The 21,474-nt window shown below is 36.0% G+C and overlaps 1 protein-coding gene across 2 annotated transcripts in view; it reads right to left on the reverse strand.

Annotated features, from left to right (window-relative positions):
- Window positions 1-21,474, reverse strand: part of LOC131437739 (PR domain zinc finger protein 1) — a 153,225-nt gene that overhangs the window by 66,493 nt on the left and 65,258 nt on the right. The window contains exon 1 of one of the 2 annotated variants that reach the window (XM_058607280.1): window positions 8,926-9,732. The exons of the other annotated variant lie outside the window; for it this stretch is intronic. The gene's annotated coding sequence lies outside the window, so the exon portion shown is untranslated. Of the gene's footprint in view, window positions 1-8,925; window positions 9,733-21,474 lie in introns of those variants that run through there. 2 annotated transcript variants of the gene reach the window in all.

The following is a 21,474-nucleotide window of genomic DNA, read 5'->3' on the forward strand; positions in this document are numbered from 1 at the left end:
ATATATTCATGATGTGTTGCAGTTGTGCCACTTGGAACCGTTACGAAGCATTCCAAGATTCACACTTTGAATCATCGGAATCTAATCATAGTTGTGTATAATTCGTAGAAAAAAACATCACATTAACTATTCAAGTGATAGTGCAAAGTCAGCTTCCAATGCTGCATAGTTTTCGAAAGAAGCTCGAAAAGAATCGTACGGTAAGAGCAAATTCAGCAGTTAAAAGTTCTATATGGAAGATCTATAATAGAACAGAAACTGGAACAAACGTGCCGCCAGCAAGCCGTTCTAGTTTTATTTATTCGACCAGTTCTTCTATCAAATTTAAAACTGGTCTACAATGCCGTTCTATTTTTTGTATATTTGAAACACGAGTGAAACACTGCTGGGGCTGCCAGTTTTTCTTGTTATAAAACCCAGATTTAAATTTTGTAACTGACATAAATTATGCATCTAGAACTAGAACACTCCTGAACATGCCCTAACTGAACGAATACAAACATATTCCGTCTCCCTCGTATCACGAAAGCATATGAAAAATATTAAGGAGAGCTTCTCCTGTAAACGAGGTTTTTTTCTTCCAAGATTTTGATAGTGGATCAAAAAAAACTGTGGAATCCCTAATATTCTATTTTTATGTAGTTGTTATTCTTTATTAGAGACTGCTACGCTCCCCGGTGAACGAGTAAAATGGTTAAATTGGGGGTAAAATAAATGAAATTTAAAAATAGAAACTGCTACAGTGTAAATGTTATGTAGCAATATCCAGTTCTTCTTGAGATATAGAGATTATCTCACTTTTTCAAGTAAATTCGACAAAAAAATAAATGAAAATTTGGCAAGTTTGGTAGTTTTCTTTATAAAACCTTTTTTTTAATCCACCTAATGGTGTAATGATGCCTTTCTCATGTTACTTATATTCTCAGAAACATCACTGGAAGATTCTGTCAAGTTTTTTTTAAGCTTGAATAAAACCAAAAACTTTCTTTGTGGATAAACTACCACAACTTTTTCAGTTGGTAAACAGTTATGTCAAGTTAAAATAGTTTTAAATGTGGCAACCCTGCACGATATACAAATTGACCAAAGCACGCTGTGTGCTAGGCGGTGGTGTCTTTTTCTTCCGTACCAGTACGTACCGATGCGTACCGGTTTTGCATCATTTTGTATGACACTTTGAACATTTTGACACTCACCGCTCTATTATTTCGGAACCGGAAGTCGGATCTGCATGAAATTGCACAGTATCTTTCAAGACATTGAAAGCTTTAATTTGAATGATGATTTGTGAAAATCGGTTTAACCGTTACTGAAAAGTTGAAGTGTGTTCCGTTTTTTTAAGCTTGTCTTCACTATTACCGGTGCTTTCGAAAACGGAAACAGGTGACTTATAGTCCCAAAGTAGATTTATATATCGATCAACTAACAAGGATGAAATTACCAGTAAGATTCATAAAAATTCGCACTTCGTTTAGCCATCACTTGTGAAAAAATACTCATGAAAATGAAAATTTTTTACTTATCGCGCTGTAATACCGGAACCGGAAATCGGGTCTGGATAAACTTTTCGAGGATTTTTTAAAGAATTTCAGACCTTATATTTGTATCTTAGTTTGTAAAAATCGGTTAAGAAGGTTCCGAGAAAATTGAGTGCGCATTTTCTGATAGATTTGCACGTATTGCTTTGTAATTCCGTAAACGGAAGTCGGATAGTGATAAAATGTAAAAGTAGTCCTTGGAACCATAAGACCTTTCATTTGAATCTGAGTTTGTGAAGCATTTTCTCATCTGAAAAAATTGACTGACATTCTTGGTTACATTCACACCTACATACGTACATACACACATACACACAGACATTTGCTCAGTTCGTCAAACTGAGTCGAATGGTATATGCTATTCGATTCAAAATTCAGTTTTCACAGTGATTGTATAGTCTTTCTATATGGAAAGGCTAAAAGGCGAGAGGGCAGTGATGTCATTTCACCAGAGGGAAAACACACTGGTGCAAGATTTATGTCTACACAGGGTATACAAGAAGCGAACATCACACAAAAAGGAAAGCGCACTTCTTCTCAGTGTCGAATAGACAGAAATTTAGTGTGTGCTTGTGATTAAAGCAGCTGGTGCTAGTGAAACACATTCTCTTAGCATGAATCGCTCTCACGTGCTCTCGTCTAAATAAGGAGTGTATCGGAAATAAGCTATCCACAAATTTTTCTTTCAAATTATGATCAAAAGCGATATTTTATTCAAACTAAAAATTGATCGTTTATTGTACGAGGTTAAACTTGAGCATAATGAAAACCGGATGAAATTTAAGTTATTCCTTCACGAATTTTCGAACTTTTGATCGAACGCTCTTCATCAAGTTCCGGACAAGTGTTGCATCGCATTGTTGAACGTTTGAGCCCAATTTTTTTTAACTCCTGCATGTTTCTCGCTGCCTTACCAGTCTTCTTGAAGACCCTCTTCACGATTGCCCAGTAACGTTCGATGTGTCAAAGTTGAGGGCAATTTGGTGGATTGATATTTTTCTCAACGAAAGTTATACTCTTTTCCTCAAGCCAATTGAGAGTGGTTTTGGCATAGTGAGCCGACGCTAAATCCAGCCAAAACAGTGAAGGTGTACTATGCTTCTTATATAAAGGCAGCAATCTCTTCCGGAGACACTCAGATCGATAGATTGCTGCATTTATAGTTCCGGTAGTTTAAAAAATGGTTGACTTCAAAACACAGGAACATATTGCTTGCCATACCAGTACCTTTCGACCGAATTTCTCAACTTGAATCGACCTATCCGCATCACTCACATTCTCCCCAACGACGACAGTAAAGTATTGTGGACCTGGAAGGGTTTTTGAGTCCTCCTTTACATAAGTCTCATCGTCCATCAAAACGCAAGCATCCGGACACTGCAATAGACGCGAATACAATTATACAATACAGCATGCTGTGATCTGAGCATAAAAACCATCACAAATACATGCGTACAACACAAATGTATGTGGATAGCTTATTTTCGATACACTCCTTACACCCAAGTAACCACTGGGGCATGCTAATGAGCTAACACTTCTGTGATTTAATTTTTAAACTTATAGAAGGTAATGATGGCCTTGTAATGACAATCTTTTTCGCAGCAAGGAAAAACTAAATTTAAACGATAAATTGCACTTTTGCTGAATATGCGTGCCCCATGCTTCTTTTATGCGAAACGTACATCAGAATCTTCGCCGGCGTTCACACTTTGGAAACATATCTTCATCCACCTCAGAGAATTTCAGAGCTCTGCTGTAGCAATTTAGTATGATCCAGTGCTACAGTTGAAAGAGAATAAACACACGCTCTCATGATGCGTGTACACTTTATATAACAGTGGTGTATATGTGTGAAAGAGAAGAGCTCTCGTTGATGTTGTCAGTGCGAGGGGAGAAATTATACTTGCTCTTCATCACACAGAGGAAATGGACATCTCTGCGAGAGGGTTATGTCAGAGACATAACTGGATGACGTGAATACGAATAAAATTTTCATGTTTTTTTCCACACAACCGAATATCGATATTTGCACGTACTAGTTGATTGATAGTGTGAAATTCGAAAACTTTCAATGCGTCACCTGCAAAATTGTAATAGTACAATTACAGGCGGGATATACGAGAGAAAAAAATTACGGGGACAAGAAAGAATTAATACAAAATTCAATGTTCAAACTCATTCATAAATTGAAAAATCCACAACAAATCGTTTTTAGTAATCTAGGATTTCTAAACATGAGGACTATTATGACATTAATTTCAATAACTTAATTGTCTTAACTTACTTGTTGAGGCACAAATCTCCAAATATCAAGGGGAACGTGCCATTTGAGCCAATTTGTTCTGATTCTTGGTTTGAAAGAATATATTCACACCGAGTTCAGGAGCTCTAAAATATAAAGTATCTATAATTCTTTAGAAGGCATGAGAAATGGTAAATTTTAAGTGAATACTGACATGATATGCACATCTAAAACTAAATATTTTTAGTGAACATCTTACGAGCCAGTTGTAATTCCATATTAAAAAAGATCTTGTTCGAATATTACTCAGCCCTTTTTTAAATTGATGCATAGTTAGAATCAGCTAGATGAAGTATTATCATCATGTCAAAGGTTTTGATCTGTAACAAGGCACAATTTCCCAATAGGCGAGAATATCAATTTTGGTTTTGGTTTTTATATTTTAATTAAAAATTTATCATAGTTAGTGTGTGTCTCATTAGCGAACAAGACATGCCGTAAGCCTACACTACACCCAACCACTGAAAATATTCTGCCTTTTCGTGTGTCGTCGGTTTTGCACGATGCGCTTTGTGCGATGATTCGTTTAATTCATGTGTTTTGCGAATTTCACGCATCTTACTTGGCACTAAATTTCACCTTAATGATTGTTCATACCAAACATTTAAGAAAACTTAAATTTTGAGTTTTTGTGGTATTCTCATACTACTGAAAATTTTACCATAAATAGCTGACCATATTGCTGACGCTATGGGGAAAAATTATGTTGATGCGTTGAATATAACAAGAGATATTTGCGATTAGGTTCTATCCCTTCTTGTACAGGGTAAATTTTGAAAAGGCGTCCCATTGTAAAGTAAGTTGTATTCACGATGAACAATAACAAAAAGTCTGGCATCGCTTGCATTTGTACTTATTTGCGAGTGGCGTTTTGAGTATCACACCTGTAGCAAAACATGAAGTGCATCCATCAGTGTAGTTCAAATTCAGTTAGAAAACAGCATAAAACATTTCTAATTATTTCAATGTTTCTCTCATGTATCATATACTCACTATTTGGTATCAATGTAAAGCGATAGCAAACTTTTATCAACGTAAAAGTTCATTTTTCTATTATTGTTTATTTGGGCATTATACACAGTTCGAAAAAATCTTGTGATTTTGCATCCTATAAGATGCACATAAATGGAGCGTCGTATTTCACACAAATTTATATTCAAGAACAGGTAAAATTGTGTGAAAATTACATGGCTTGAATTCGAATGAAATGAAAAACAAAAGATCGGTAGCAGCAGCGCGACTTGAACCGAGAAACATTAGATCACAAGCACATCGGTTACCTGACTGAACCACAGTGCTCATATCTGTTCAAAGAATAATTGATACATATAAATCCATACAGCGGCACTGGCTAACCGAGTGCAAATTACACTCGGAGCGTGTAAAATTCTGTGCGAGTGGAGTAATAACGTCATTTGAAAAATTACGTAGTTGTGAATTGTATTCTGTCACCAGTAAAATTCATAATTTTTTTCTGTGTATTATTAATGAAATGGCAAAATAATGCTTCAATTGGATATAACAGTTCGTTTGGCCAGTATTGCGCAATTTAGGGATAATACAGTTTATATAACACAAACGTATTTAATGAATTGTTAGAAAACTTTGACAGCGTTGTAGTGAATTTAGTAAAAATGCAAGAAAAACCCCATATTTCTGTGGTGTTCATTAAAATTTTAGATTGTGAAATGTACAAATATAGTAAAATAGATATTTATCGTTTTATTTTATTGTGTCATTCATTTGGTATTTGACAATTATATGTATTTTGTTTAGCTATTTTTGCTCTTAAATCAACCTCACGAATATCACTTCAAGCTTCTTTGCTAGTTGGAGACTAATAAGGTATGTTTTCACTATTTTTTTTAATCAGGTACTTCCCCTTGATGATGAACAACGAGCAACAAGGCTATTGTGAAAATGGGAATACCATTAAAACCTAATATTTGTAACGAGCAGGCACTGTTAGCTCGTTAAAAGGTGAGATAACTAAGTGTTCACAAGCTCCTATATCATGCCTTCCAGTGTGTCTATGATGACAACTGGTCAATAAAACGGCGTAAACCGGGTGTTATCGCCTTCTGCGTTAGTTGCAGTATGAGAGGGTGATAATTAGCTTGTATGTTTGTAACAAGTGTTTCTTCTGGAGGCTAGTTTTTTCAATAATTACTTCATTGTCTGAAAGTTGTTTTGACAGTGTAAAGTTTTAGGCAAATTATCATGAATTAAATAAGCATTATTTTCAAAATCAATGTTCAATTATAGCTGTTTATAGCACAAAATTCTCTTCAGTAATCAACAAGCAAAATTGCCATATTCGGAGCAAAGATAATGCACACGCCGTTCAAGAATTACCGATACATCCCGATAAATGTACTGGCTGGTGGAATCGTCGGTCTTTATTTCTATAAAAATGAGCAAGGACGACGCGTTGCCGTGAATGGAAATCGATACAAATCCATGGTCAATGAATTTTCTATGTCAAATCTTCAAGATATGAATATGGACGAAATGTGGTTTCAACAGGATGGTGCCACTTGTCATACTGCGGGCGAAATAATCGACTTATTGAAAGAACAAGAACATTATTTCGAAAAATGGACCGGTGAATTGGCCTTCGCGTTCCTATGATTTGACGCCCCTCGATTATTTTTTGTGGGGATACGTGGAGTCATTGGTTGATGTGGATAAACCAGCAACGATTGACGCTTTGGAAACTAATATTCAACGTGTCATTGCTAAAAAAGGCTCTCGAATGCTTGAAGAATTAATTAAAAATTGGACCTCATGCCCGAGACCATATTAAATGTTAAATGCCAAGAAATTATTCACCAAAAACAAAAAAAAATGGCCATGTCATAATACGGCATGTGTTTTATTTAATTTTCAAATCAGCAAGCCTCTAAAACACATCCATTATAACAAATCTGCCAAAATTTTTGAAAACCCTTCAAATAGGTCATGTTTTTCGACTTGACATCCCATTGCTGAAGTGAATTCAAATCAAACCTTTTAATATGGTTCCAATTTGACTTCAGCTAATCCAGACTTTTTGTTAACTTGTTTCAATATGAAACTAAACAATGCTTGACCTCAAAAATTCATTGACCGAATGACCAAATGTAATGTATGAATCCATTCGATGTAAACATTGCATTGAGGCGGAGCTGGTCGATAGAATGGTGACCTCGGGATACGATTTGTTCTGTATACGAAATGGATCATCGGAATTTGATTGAGTCCTGAGTCCTAGTTTCGAGCAAAAATTATGGAAAATCCTTCAAATAGGTCAAGTATTTTTCCTTGACGTCCTATTGCTGAAGTGCATTTTAACCCCTAATGCGAATTTAAATTGTCAACTTGTTTTCATGAAAACCATTTGCAGCATACCTTGTAATTCATAAATTAGCATTTTGGATATCACACTTATATAATTTGACGAATAAAGAAATATTAAAACGAAACAATAAATTTTGGTGTATGAATAATAGTTTTTTTCCTATTATAAGTGTTTTATGTAGGAGCGTCTGCAGAAAAAATATTCAGAAAAATAACGAGAATAAATAAATAAAATGGTTAAAACCGAGAATAAATAAACGATAAATTAATAATAATAGTAGTGTGAAGTGTGCAATATCATATTATGTTTCAAGGGTGCAATTGGCTGGTTAAGAAAATAGAAGGTTTGAAAGGTTTCCATACGGTAAGAAATGAAACATTGATTGCAAAGTCGAGTATTGGCAAGATTAATAGAGATATTGAGTAAGATAGATTGTCAATTATTCATACAAAACTGAAGACCATAAACCAAATACGCGTCGATTTCTTGCCAAATTTCTGTAATCTTTGAATCCATTTGATGCAAACATTGCATTGAGGCGGGGCTGGACGATAGAATGGTGACCTCGAGACACCATTTGCTCCGTATACGTAATGGGTCATCGGAGTTCGATTGAGTTAACACCTGCCTGAATCCTAGTTTCAAGCTTCGAAGTTCGTAGATGACAAATTCGTTCAGTGCTCCCAAAAGCAGCGAATGTGTTTCACATGTGGAATACTTTAATTGGTCAAAAAGATATCCACAGATAGGAGAAAGCTTTTTTTCACAAATTTTCATTTCATAGTTGTACTCTTTAGTCTTTGTTCTAATTTTAGATACTGATAAAAACGTCAAATAAGTTCAAGATTGTACTGTACATCTTGACAAGACTAAATCAAATCGTTCAGTAATGTTGCGCTGAAACGTCTCAGGAAAAGAAAGAACACGTTTTCATATAAAATTTATGCGTCACAAAAAAAACGTTCTTCCGAACATTAATATGCAGAAATTCCTGCTCATAGCAATTGGAATGGAATGTAAGTAGAAATTGTGGAAAAATAGAAGAAAAACGTGAAAATTAAAAAAAATCATTCAATTTTTTTTATTTTTATACTGTTATTTCACCGTAGTAGTTCTGAGGAGACGCTTCCGATCATACTTGAAAAGTAACCGTCCTAGTATACATTTTCTGTCACCCGAGTGAGCTTCGATAAATGCAAAACTTAAACCGACATACATACAATGGCTCAACTCCCAAACTACCGGAGAAAGCGCACGGTTCCCAGCGGCCACAAAAGCTACCGTGCGTCTCCTCGAAAAAGCTACAACCAATTGAACAACCACACCAATGCAGCAGCAATAGTAGCAATACACATGTACTTCCACTTCCACTTTCTTTCGTGTGTTTGTTTTTTATGTTCTTGCACCCACCCACCAAGCCGAAGCTTGGTGTGCTCACCGCAAGGTGGCTCCCCGGACTGCCACTAACATTTGCAAATAATTTTACTGTCTGGTGGAAAATCGATAATATATTTGAGGTAGGTTCGGAATTCGTCTCGCAGAAAATGAAGCAATACGAATACAGCAAGAGTCGTACCTAATGAATGTTGGATTTTAGAACATTTTTTTTCTACAGTTTGGCAACAGATAAATTATGATCCACAAGAAAAAAACGCATTTTCATGCACTTGTTTACGTTTAGATTCGCGTATTAATTACAACCATTTTGAGTTGTGTTTTAAAAACAAACGAAAAATACCTACTTGCTATCATATTCACGGGTACAACCGGCGGAAACGGAACGACTCTGAGGCGCAGTTTGCCGATTTTTGTTGATTATTGTCCTCCGGGTATTTTTTTTTTCACCACACAAAGTTTTGCTTTTGAATCCAAAATCTCAACCGGTTCGATAACGTTTAGCGGATGTGCCGTTCGTTTTCACTTTCCACACACAAACACCAGTCACAGTAGCGCGGAAGGACTGCTGTCTGCTTTATTCACCGGAAAAGAATCGATTCCACTGGTAGTGAAAACAGGTTCGGTGAAAATTACTTCCTCTCTCTCTCACTTTCTCGCACACACGGCGTCACCAGTTTTGCAGTTACGATGAATTACATGTCGCGCCGGTCGTAAAACCCGGCAATCCGAAAGCCCGAGACAAGGATGCACTCGTCGTTCACTTCGGGCTTCGGGAAGTTGTTGTAATAGTTGTAATAAACACACACCCCATTTTTGCAATGCCTCCCCAGAGACAACTCACTTCCTGTTTTGCTCCGGAAAAATTCACAAAATCAAATTTCCATGCCAGAATTTGATCGAAACACCACCATCAATCAACCGAGAGGATAATTTCACCAGCGAACCCAAGTAAAAAGCTCACATTTCCTAACATCCACTTACACTCTGCACCAGTAAAAAAAAGGATCGGTTGGCTATCGCTGCCGCTGCTGCTTCTGCTACTGTTCGGTCCGGACCTTAGACAACAATATTTACAGTCAGTCTCGCTGGTTGCCTAAAAGCGTTCTGTCGCGTAGTCGTACGAAGAAGAGCTACCGCACAGCATACAATGTTGTGCCAGCAGGAAGAAGAGAGTGTCGTTTCCACACCGCAAACACCGGCACCGTGCCAGGATCCCCCTGCCCCCCATTGCAAGCATGATGGTACATTGCGAAACAGAGAGAGAGAGAGAGAGAAATTCATTTGGGCTTCCTGCCAAGAGAGAGGGTTGCTGCTTTTATTCACAATCGAGGAAATTGCATTCTCTACTGCCGGGGAGTCTCGTAGTTTTCATCATAGCAAAGGAACGAGAAAACGTGAGACTCAGAACGGCAGGACTGCACGAGATGGTCGCTGGGATATATGGGAGCTTTCTGTACGCTGCGGTTCGTCGAGGGGCTGACGATAGAATCGAAATTGTGATAGAACTACTTCTATTTTCATATTCGCAGTTCAAAATTAGTAGTTATCTTCTACTTTTCTTGGCCACAACTGTTCACTTATTTTTGGAATCCATTGTCATTTACCCGACTTAGAGACTTAGAACATTGATTCGTAATTCTTTCTGAATTACTTCAGATTACGATTATTAGTGTGCAATCAACTGTATTCATTTTTGACAACCAGCTGATTACATGTAAATTCACACATAAGCCACTCTTTGATACTGCTCGTGAAATCTTATATCGTTTTCGTTTTCAAATTGCACTACATCAGTGTAGCGAAAGCTGCACCTAAACCGTTCGTTTTTACCAATTGCACTACACCAGTGCTACACTTTTTCTGCACCGATACCACTGGTGTATCACTCATCAAAAGTTTGGTGTAGCTCTGTGCAATGGAATCGTTTATTGTAGTCAATGGTTACTGTTTGTTTTCGTTATTTTTGTTCGTTTATTCATGCCTCAGTGTGGCACTGCACCGGTGTAGCGCAAATGAAAAACGAAAACGCCGTTAGAAAACACTTGAACGAGAATAAAAAGGCAGGTGGGTAATGTCAGAGACATAATCGGATGAAGTAAATACTAATGAAAAACTTGTAGTAGGTAATGTTAAAGACATAACCGCGAAATTGGTGTAGGACTGCTGCCAACAAAGGGGTAAATCACTGTAAAAATGCACATTTATTTTGGTACATTGTTCTACTAATAAATCATCCATTTCAAGAAAAATCTCATTAGTTTTTTTTTGTTAAATGTTTTGACCCGAAGGTTTCCATTTCTTCAACTTTCAACACAGTTGATGATTATTTTCACGAGCAAAGTTCCGCACAAGTTGGTTGCCTCTCGTTTGGCGAACGGCGCATAAAGTAAATCTGTCACTTGCTTGCGTGCCCTTCTCTACAGCGCTAACGTTCCGCACCGAGTCGCGACCAGGGTTGCAGACGGTACTGGAGAATGACACGAAACAGCAGACAATCAAACTGCACAAATGGCAGCAGTCGCAGACTGTACTTCGTCGTGACTGTAACTATGAAATATGTCATACGTCTCATGACATTTTCTCTCGTTATTCTTTATAATCTGAGAATGGATAGCCACAATAAACAGTAGCTCCTTCCAAATTCAACAACTCTCGAGAGACAATCGCCAATAAGATTCTACTTTGAAATTCGTTTTACCTCGATTATAATAAGATGTAGGGGAACATGCACATGAAAGTCTTGCTCCCCAATGCAGCCGGTTTTTTTCTGTATCCTTTTAGTGTTTTGTTCCTCTGCACTCCCGTTAGAAGGAAGTGGTTTAGTGAGAAGTGCAGAGTATATAATTACTATGACTTCCACGATTCCGAAGGTGGGTTTGTTTTGGTAGTTCGTGTGATTTTGGTTTAATTTCCAGCTGGTTGATTTACTCCAATGCACTTTTTCGATCAAACAAATTAAAGAAAGACAAATGCTGCGCTCCTGTTACTTTGAGTATGAAATTTAAGCAAATAGTTCAATGTTTTTTAATTATCTGCATGAGCAAGCTTTGTGATTTAATTTTGCATGACAATTACTTAACGCTGCTCAAAACCGAAACTGAACCGGTAATGGAAACACCGTCGCTCGTACGTAAGGAGGGGGTAGGGTCTAAACGATGAAAAAAATCATAATTTTTTTTCAGAATTATCGTTCAACAAAATAAATTCAAATGTTTTACATGATAAAAATCATCATTCACAACATTTTGTATTTTTTTCGTGGAAAAATATTGAGAAAGAAGTCAGTGAAAAGATATTTTTGAGGACGCTTCTTAAAAATCATGATTTGCGATGTCCACTATATCTCAGGGCAGATTAGTTAGAAGTTAACAAATCAAAGTTTTTCTAGACCCCAACGTTTCTGTTTGATTTTTTTCAATTTTTTTTTAATTTTCGGTGGTTGTTCAAAGTGAAAACTACGATTTTTCACGAAAAAATCCGCCATTTTGAAGCTGTAAAAACACCTCGAAGTAACAAACAACGAAAAGGAAAACGTTGGGGTCTGGTTTTTTATATGTAGAAAGTGTGCAAAATTTGAAAAAATAATGGTGCCGTAGTTTTCGAATGACGATGGACACGGACTTTCAAAACCTGCTTTCGAGAAAAACGCATCCAAAGTTTTCTGTCTATAAAATCAATGGAAACAATTTATTACTCTAAAAAGCCCGTAGGGTCTAATATTTTCAAAAAATCATATTTTTTCTTTTATAATTTGTTATAATGAAACATTTTAAAAATGTTTTGTCAAGTTTTTAAGTCAATCAAAGCAGAAGTCTTGGGTCTATGTGCCAAGCTCTTACTTCTTCGCAGTATGAGTTAAGTAAAGATGAATGCCCATAACTTGCTGAGTTTTGCTCCTATAGGCTTGAAAATTTTGCAGAATATACTTGAAATGTTTTACTATAAGAAAATACAAAGGAAATAGACCCTAACCGCCCCTGAATTCATCGCCACGGAGCGGTCACAGTGGATATAGCAGTCCAGTTATGAAAATGTCATGACATTCTCGAAAACCGTGACTGAAAATAAATACAGCAGCTACCTATCCAGTATGACCGTACGCTACCACAAAACGAACGCTGTGGCTTTGACCACCGTGAGAGAGTGCGACAAAATAACTGCTCTCAATATTGCTGTCGTGTGTCGTGTTGGCGCTCTCATGATTGCGCCAAGTTCAGCAGCTGCGGGTATCGTTGGCAGTGACTCTCTTATGCTTCGCAACAGTTTAAAAAAATGTCAAATTTTCGCACCCTTAGTCGCGGGACCCACGAAGTTGGACGTATTAGTGTATTAGTGACGGCACTTATTCGCTTTTTCTTGGCGCCGAAGTTCTGCAGCAGAACTGCACACAGTGCGGATCGAATCAATACCAAAGTAATTTTTGCGAAGGATTTTCTTTTGACGTAATTTCATTTGCACCTTTTTAAAAAAAAAGGTTCTAACGGCTACAAAAATAACAACATATCTGTATGAAATGTTCAAAACGACGAATGTAACAATGAGAGACTCTCTTGGTTTACTTTCTCTTTCGATTATTGTGAAATATTCCTGCTTTTTTCGGTAATTTCTTCAGTGCAGATTAAAAGATGATAGCCTTAGTAATTATTATCGGTAAATAATTGGAGAGAAGGATTCCTAAGAGTACCGTAATATTCGAAAGAGAAAGTAAACAAATAAAATCTCTCATTGTTACATTCGTCGTTTTGAACATTTTATGCAGATATAAAGTTAAATTTTTTTTCATTTTTCGGGCCGAATAAATGTATTTTTTTCTGTTGCCGTTCACTTTTTCAACGATATTGAACGCAGTTTGGAGCATTTCTCTCGATTACGACGCAGCCAAATGCTGGCTTCATTTACTCTTGTTTGGTGCGTATTTCGCACTGCAAAAAGTGCAAGAAGATTTTCACTAACCTTCGATTTTCAAAGAAGTAATCCTAATAGTTCTTTAGATAACATTTAATACCATTAGAATAGCTTATTTTGTATAATGTTTCCCATCGTTGTCTTTTTCTCAAATGCAAACGACCAGCAACAGGATGACGAAATCTCTCGAACTGCTCACAGTGCCGGTTGATTCCAAACTGAATCGATTTTGTGTTAAAAGCTTTTTTACGTGATCTCGTTTGTAGCTTTTCCACAAATGGGCGGTCCCAACGGCCACAAAAATAGCCACAACAAATAGAATTTTGATGTCGATTATTTCCGATTTTCATATTTCAATGAAAGCTTTTCATTTTGGATTTTCATATTTCAGTGAAAGCAACTATCAAAATGCTACAGGGTATTGACTTATGGCATTCAGTAGGGTCAAATTGTTGAATTCTCTACGGCAATAAACACGCGAAGTAGCCAAATGCTAGCTTTATTAGCGCTCGTTTGGTGCGAATTTCGCACTGCGTAAAGTGCACAAAGCTAATCAAATTATTCTAGATTAGCACTAAATAGATCATTTTAACCTTCGATTTGAAAATAAGTATAATTAATAGTTCTGTAGATATCATTTAGAGCCATGAGAACGGCTGATTATGTATAATGTTCCCCATCGTTGTCCGCTTTTCATTTTCTTTTTCAGCAGTTGGATGACGCAATCGCTCTTGTTTGAAGCGAAATTCACACTGCGAACGTCCAACGGTCCATTCATAGATTATCATAGACTGAAGCTAGCAAACGTCCAACAGGATATATTTATAGTTTCAGTTGATTTGTTTTTGTATTTGAACCTATTTTTGCAATATTTGATTAGTGTTTACGTAATAAACGTACTATTCACAACAATCTTATTTCTTCCATTCGTTTTGTGAAGCAGTTCAAGAAAATACTCAAACAGGGAAAAAGTTATTAAGATAGCAAAACTGGAGTAATTTCGTTACAGTTTCGTGCTGTCAAATTTTAAAAATGCATTCAAATGAGCATAGTAAAGAAGAAATAAATTCTTCGATGTTAAGCACTGTTGCGGGAGTTTATCTCAAAAGCGCAAATGCATTTGGACCTAGATTTACCTAAACGAATAATATTGTCCTAGTCCAGATCGAAATCTAGATCCAAGAACTTGACCTAATCTTCGGTCCAAGATTCAGTGATATGATAGGTGGGATCTACGCCTACGCCTAGATTCTGCACCAAAATGTAGATTCTCGACCTGAATTCTAAATTAATCAGATAAAAAATTTAGTTCCAGGAACCAGTTCTAAAATTCAATTCCAGAATCACAGAATTCAGTTTCCGTATCCAGGTTCCAGAAAAAAAGTTAGAATTACAGTCCAGGTTCTGAATGCAGTTACAAAACATTGTTGAAGAATTCATTTCCAAAACTTATGTTTAGAATTCAGTTTCGAAACTCATTTTCAGAAATTCGGATTCCCGGCTCAGAATTTGAGATTCCCCGCTCATAATTCAATCCAAAATTTCGGTTCAGAATACGGATTTCGAATTAAGTATCAAATTAAAGTTTTAGAATTAGGTTCTGCAATTTAGGTCCTGCACAAGGTTTTGTAATCCAAGCTCAAAATCCAGGTTCAGAGTTTAGTTTCGTTATTCATGTCTTTAATTCGGATTCTGAATTCAGTTGCAGTATTCAGGTCCAGAAATCAATTGCATACTGAGCTTCTTCTATATATCTTGCAGGCAACGATGCAAACCCTATGGATTTATTTGTAAATCTATGGACTTAAACATCATCATCATAGATTTTGTTTTGCATGTCCAATTATAAAAATATATCCGCCACCGATTACTCATTGTTGGGAGCTTACCTTTATCGCCGCATTTTAGATTTCCAAAATTCTAATACTATAAATTATTGATATCCACTCGCCAAGCGTGTACAAAAAGTGTCTACAATTCCTTCGAAAATAATCCATGAGAAATAGTAAAATGCTATTCACGAAATGAAACAAATCAATAATATATTCCATTCCATTTGTCTCAACTAAAAATTACTCCAAATACTCCTTTTTGGGAACCTGCAATTACATATTGAAGTTCAGTAGCAGAAAACATAATTATAAAAATCAATAAATTCAGTGTAATTCCAAGGATTTTTATATAGAATTTTGGTTATAAATTGAATGACTAAATTGACCATATTGAACAACATGCACAAATATGTCTCCTTCATATTAGGTAAATAAAATACTCATGAAATCTAATCAACCATCGTTAGTGTCTGTTTTACTAGTTTCGTTTGTTTTCGAACAAAACATGTCGTAAGCCCACAGCACTGCCCACTGAGAATATTACGTATTTCTATGTGTCGGTTTTGCACGATACGTTTCGTGCGATGGTTCGTTGAATTTATGTGTTTGGCATTTTGCACGTTTTATTTTGGCACTGATTTGCACTTCAATGTCTCGCACATACCATTTTAGAAAACTTCAACTTTGAGTTTTTTTTCATATATCGTACTATTGAAAATTTTATCACAAATTGCTGAACATTGTTTCGGTGATATGGAGAAGAAATTATGTTGCTGCCCTCAATACAACAAGAAATATTCAAGATTCAGTCCTAGCCATTCTTGTACAGGGTAAATTTTCAAAAAGTGCTCCATAGTAAAGTAAGTCGTATTCACTACAAAAAATTTGTCCGCTAGCAGACCAATGCCAGATGTTGCGTTTCTAATAGTAGATCAATTAATTTGAAGTCTAATTCTTCCCCTAACTGGTCGTCTGAATTATATTTGTGTGATATCTAATCAATACTAAAACGTCAGCAGCATGTTACCGTCTTTTTCGATAGTAGTAAAATGAGAGGGTGCAAATGGCTTTGAATACTATAGCTTTGCAGCAACCATGAAATCGATAGTAAATACGTTTAATAATTATTGTTTGATGTTTTTTTCCTGAGTTGTTTACGGACCTGCAATACATAAATTTCCTAATATAAAGCGATTAGAAGATTAGCCAAACTAAAGGTCTAAAATTTTTAGGACAATTTCGAAAAAAAAAAGATTCAAATAAAACACCGAGTTCGTAACATCAAAAAGCAAAGCCTTTTGGACATCATCAAAATCTAATCAAATAGTTTCGATCTATAGTCAAAATACATGGTTTTTGCTTTGATTTAATTAGATTTAGATTCGAATTTTATGTAAGAGAACAGTATTGTATCAAGAATAACTAAAAAACAACAACATAGAAATATTTTCATAAAAAAAATTAGAAACTCCAAGCTTCAAATCAATTTATAATTGTACTCACTGATTTAAAAGTTAAAACTCTCCAGTCAATTACCTGTAAACAAAAACGAAAAACAAACACATTAGTGATTGGTGAATTTCATTCGGTTGATTATCTTAACATGCCCCTCGTTCCTCGTTTGGATAGGATTTAAAACTTTTCGATGGGGTTCTGGTGCCGCCACCGGACATGTTGTGAGAGAATGCACATTCTCACGTAAAACAGCGAATACATCGTCATCAGCAGGTACCGAGAGCAGAATCGTGAATTCAGAGAATGGACTGAGCACGGAACTGCAAAATGCATGATTTTACAGTGCGCCGCAGCAGCGCATTCGTCGGGGTAGATTTTCGCTATTTGTCAACTCGAGACTCCGCTCTCCCCAGCTCGTTCCTACCCCCTCCCCTCTTGAAGGTAAATCGTCGTCGTCGTCACTGAGCAAAAGGGTTTGCAATTGCTGTCGGTTTGTTTTTCCTGATTCTCGGGAGTAGATTTTCCTACCTTCCTCAATAACAAAACACACACACGCGCGGAGAAGCGAACGCGTTCGTCATACGAGTGGTTCTGCAGGGAGGGTGGGTGGTATGTTATTGCGGCACGGTGTTTCGGAAAGGGTGTCTGCTTTACAAACTACTACTGGTGAGAAGAAACTGAGCAAAATGGTACCTGATGAGGAAAAAGTGCTTTTTTCCGAGGTGGCAGGATGGTACTTGATCAAATCAGCTAGAAGGGTCGGTTGAAAAGGTGTGACCTTAGGTGATAGCAGGAGAGATTTCACTAAAATGTTAGTTGAATTTTTTTAACCAGAAACCTAATTCTTCACAAACTTTTTTCTTCATAAAACTAATTGAAATTCTTGGCAAAGCCACACGTGCATTACCAAGTTGGTTCCAGTCATCGAGAATTTTCGTTGTTTATCGACCATCAATTGCAATTAGAATCGATCCCACATGTTCCTATCTGCCCTAATGGGTGGAATGATAAAACATTAATTAACTAAAATGTGATGTTTTTTTCATTACTGTACTTTGAAAAAGAAAAGCGAGAGGGTAATGTCAGAGACACAGCCGAATTGACACGAAAAAAAAACCCAAAACGAATAGAATTGCCACGCTTCCTATCAAACTGTAGATTTGTTTATTTCAATAAAAGAAAATATCGTCAACAGTTGTTTGGGATCAATTTTTTTTTATCTAAAAAAGGACTGAATTGCTTTGAATGCAAAATTTCTGCTCTTGAATACCAACGAAAATCATTGCCACTTCTTCGGGGTAAACCGCATACAAAGAAAATCGCCTCACAGAGAGCTATATTTGTACGGAACGGGAGAGAGTTCCTTTTAATATTCACCTTTCCATCCGAACAGGCTGAGCCAACGAGAGCAAAAATACAACAAACAAATTTTCTTTATTGATTGTTCGGTTTAGGCTTCGTTTATTTCAATTGAATAAAATTAAACAAGTATTATGAGATCAATTTTCTGATCCTTATTTTCCTAATCACACGACCCACGATGATTATGTTATCTTCGGTACAACAGAAGATATTCACGCTTAGAAACTTATCACTCTTCTATGGTACAAACCATTTCTTCAAGGTTTTGGTGTAAATAAAAAGTACTTTTAAACTAGAGTGGTTTGATCTGCAACTTTTTAACTTTTTGCAGCCTTCTGAAATAATTACGTGCGAAATATGACCATTTTTTATATAACTATTTCAAAAATTGTCATAGAGCTTGGAAGTTTTCTACAATTTTACGTCTTTTAACAACGTTTGTTGAACGAATCATTTTTCAAGGAATTAATGTGGAAAAAGTTAAAACGAAAAAACTGATTTTTTAAAACCTTTTAGTAATATTACTGAATAATGAGTTAACGGTTATAATTAGTGAAATGCTTTCTACAGCAAAGTTACCATAAATTGCAATGGCTACATTATTGTCGAAGACGGAAACTCTCTATCTGCCTCCAGTAAAAAGTTAATTTTTCTATGTGTCTTTAAACGCGTGCTGGAACATGGTCGTTCATTCGCATAAAACCGCGTCAATAACCCCTACAACTTGCAGAAGACAAGGAGTTTATGTTTATGGTAAGATCGCCAAATAATTAACGGCATGATATTGCAGCTTTGAACCACTGTGCAATGGCGGGAAACGGGAAACACGTTTTCGTTCGGCACGTCAGAAAAGACATTGCACTCCGTTGCTGAACAAAAAGTGTTCTGTAAATAGCAGAAAATTTACGTCTGCTTAGCGGTTCAAATTGAACTGCCGAGTTTAGCACTAAGCAATTCAATTTGAACTGCTCTGCACTGATGAGTCAAAGACGAAACGTAAAAATAATACTAACAAATTTAGTGTCGTTGAATTTCCAAGAGAAAAACAAATTTGACTACAATAACATGGTCAGTGTCCCAAAAAACGAACGTTGCACAGATAACAGAACCAACCGATTTTTCACCAACAACAAAAATATTTTTTTTTTGGTTTGTTCAATGGTTAATGAAATGTAAAATATCACACACTTCTATCCTGAGTATTCGAACAATTCTTTGAGATCTACTTGATCCATGATTTATATATGGAAATTTAATATCTTCGAAACTCCAGCCTTTTCTCAACTTAAAAGTTTCACAGTTCCAAAGTCAATAGAATTTTTGTCCATGGTTACACCACATCTACACGTTCTAGGCATTTCTGAGATTTCTGACATAAAAAATCATTTCCCCAGATGGCACCACTTATTCATGTGCGATTTAGCTTAAGTTTTGTGTAGGAACTTTTAACGTAGGACTACGTCTTTATTTACAATACTTTCCGAGATGCATTCTCGAAATTTCCTTTAATTCTTTCACTAAACGAATTAAAGAGGTATAAGATTGTTATCAATATCACGTTTATTATGTAATACGTTGTTTAATCAAAGGGAAAAGAAAACGTACTACAAAACATAAAAATTAACCCAATCTACAAGTATAACTAGTTAAACATTTGCTACCTTGGGACTATGACGGACTGCCATCTATGTCAAGAGAGTGAAACTACACCCCGCATTACTCAACTAATGCTTGGCGTTCAAGGAAAATATCATAAACGGTATTCAACAATGGTGGAATGCGAAACATTCGGGCCACCGAGAAGAATATAGTTAATTTTACAGACATTTAGCTACTGGCTGGTCACTCGCTTTCGGGAAAAGTACACTGAAAATTGAATAAAAACGGAGAAAATTATACAAAGGGACTGCCGTTTTAAGGGCAATAAATATTTCCCAAAGAGTTATACGAAATATTTTTCTGTTCAAATGTACAAATCGGAAGTAAAAAAAATCTGTTAAGCGCACAGTTCGCAGTGCAAAGTTTACATCAAATGAGTGCAAATAATATCATCGTTTAGATACTTTACGCTCGAGAAAAATGCACCGAACAGTGCTTAATATCGAGGAATGAACGGATCTCAAAGATCTTTATGACTTTTTTTTCGTTGGAATATGCAAATCCAAAATAATAAATTCAACAACTTTTCCCGATCCGAATATTTGATAATTGAAAAGAAAACTTTATTTCAAGAGAATCTTCTAGGCAAATCGCTTTACGAGTGGTTCAATCCGCTCTGTGAGCAGCTCTGTTGCGGAGCAATTTTTACTGCGACTTTTAGTCTCTGTTTCTTTGCATTTGAGGGAAATTTACCGAACAGTGTTTAACATCAGAGAAATGATATTGACAGCATTACGACATTAATCATTGATGCAATAAATAGCCCTTATCAGATCTCCAATGTTCCAAATAATCGTTTTGAGGGATCAAAAATATCATAAAAAACATATTCGGAGAAATCGAACTATTAGCTGCAGGAACTCGAGTAGTAGTAGGAACAGAATTTTTATTTAGCTCGATTGCAGTTCTACCTCAATCTTGCGGTTATGTCTATAACATTACCCACTCCAAGTTTTTGATGTACTAAAGCGTTAGTAGTTTGCCAATTCGAGATAAACCTTTATTAAGCGGAGTAAAAATATTTTCCGATTTCTTTTCAAAATCTCTAGCTTGCAATTTTCGTAAAAGTCATTTTCAACATGAATGGAAAAAATCAAACTATCTCAACTCACTTGCATGTCAACAGGAAACTCAAAATTTTGCAATCTGTCGTTTCGTTCTGACGTAACGATCAATTGTGAGGAAAACTACCGGATGTGAAATGCGGCTTGCGAGTTAGAGGGTTAATTTTAGAGACTTGGAAGGCTCTACATTACGACCCTTTTCTGGATCAACGGAGTCAACGTTCCCCAACTAAACTAAATATATTTTTTTGTTTAAAATATAGAGATTTCAAGGAGGTGGGATGAGTGAAAGGCATCGACTATCCCATCACGCTATACCCGTCCCCTTTACTAAATATTTAAAATATTCATGGATTATTTCCCTAGTTTGTAAGACAATAATAATTATTTATAAATTAGGAAAAGAGTAAATTAGAAATATAGAATAAGTTCATAAGCCCTTTGATTTATGAATATTCTGATACAGATAGGAAAAGATTTGGTGTCTTCACAAAAAATTTATTTATTTGATAAAAAGCAACTTATTTTGTTTTAAAAAGATTTGCTGAACAAAGTTTTTTATTACAAGCTATTATTAAAAAGTTATAATTGATGATAAATCAGTTTAAATTGAAGA

The sequence above is a fragment of the Malaya genurostris genome, chromosome 3 (genome assembly GCF_030247185.1).
Source record: "Malaya genurostris strain Urasoe2022 chromosome 3, Malgen_1.1, whole genome shotgun sequence".
Classification (NCBI taxonomy): domain Eukaryota; kingdom Metazoa; phylum Arthropoda; class Insecta; order Diptera; family Culicidae; genus Malaya; species Malaya genurostris.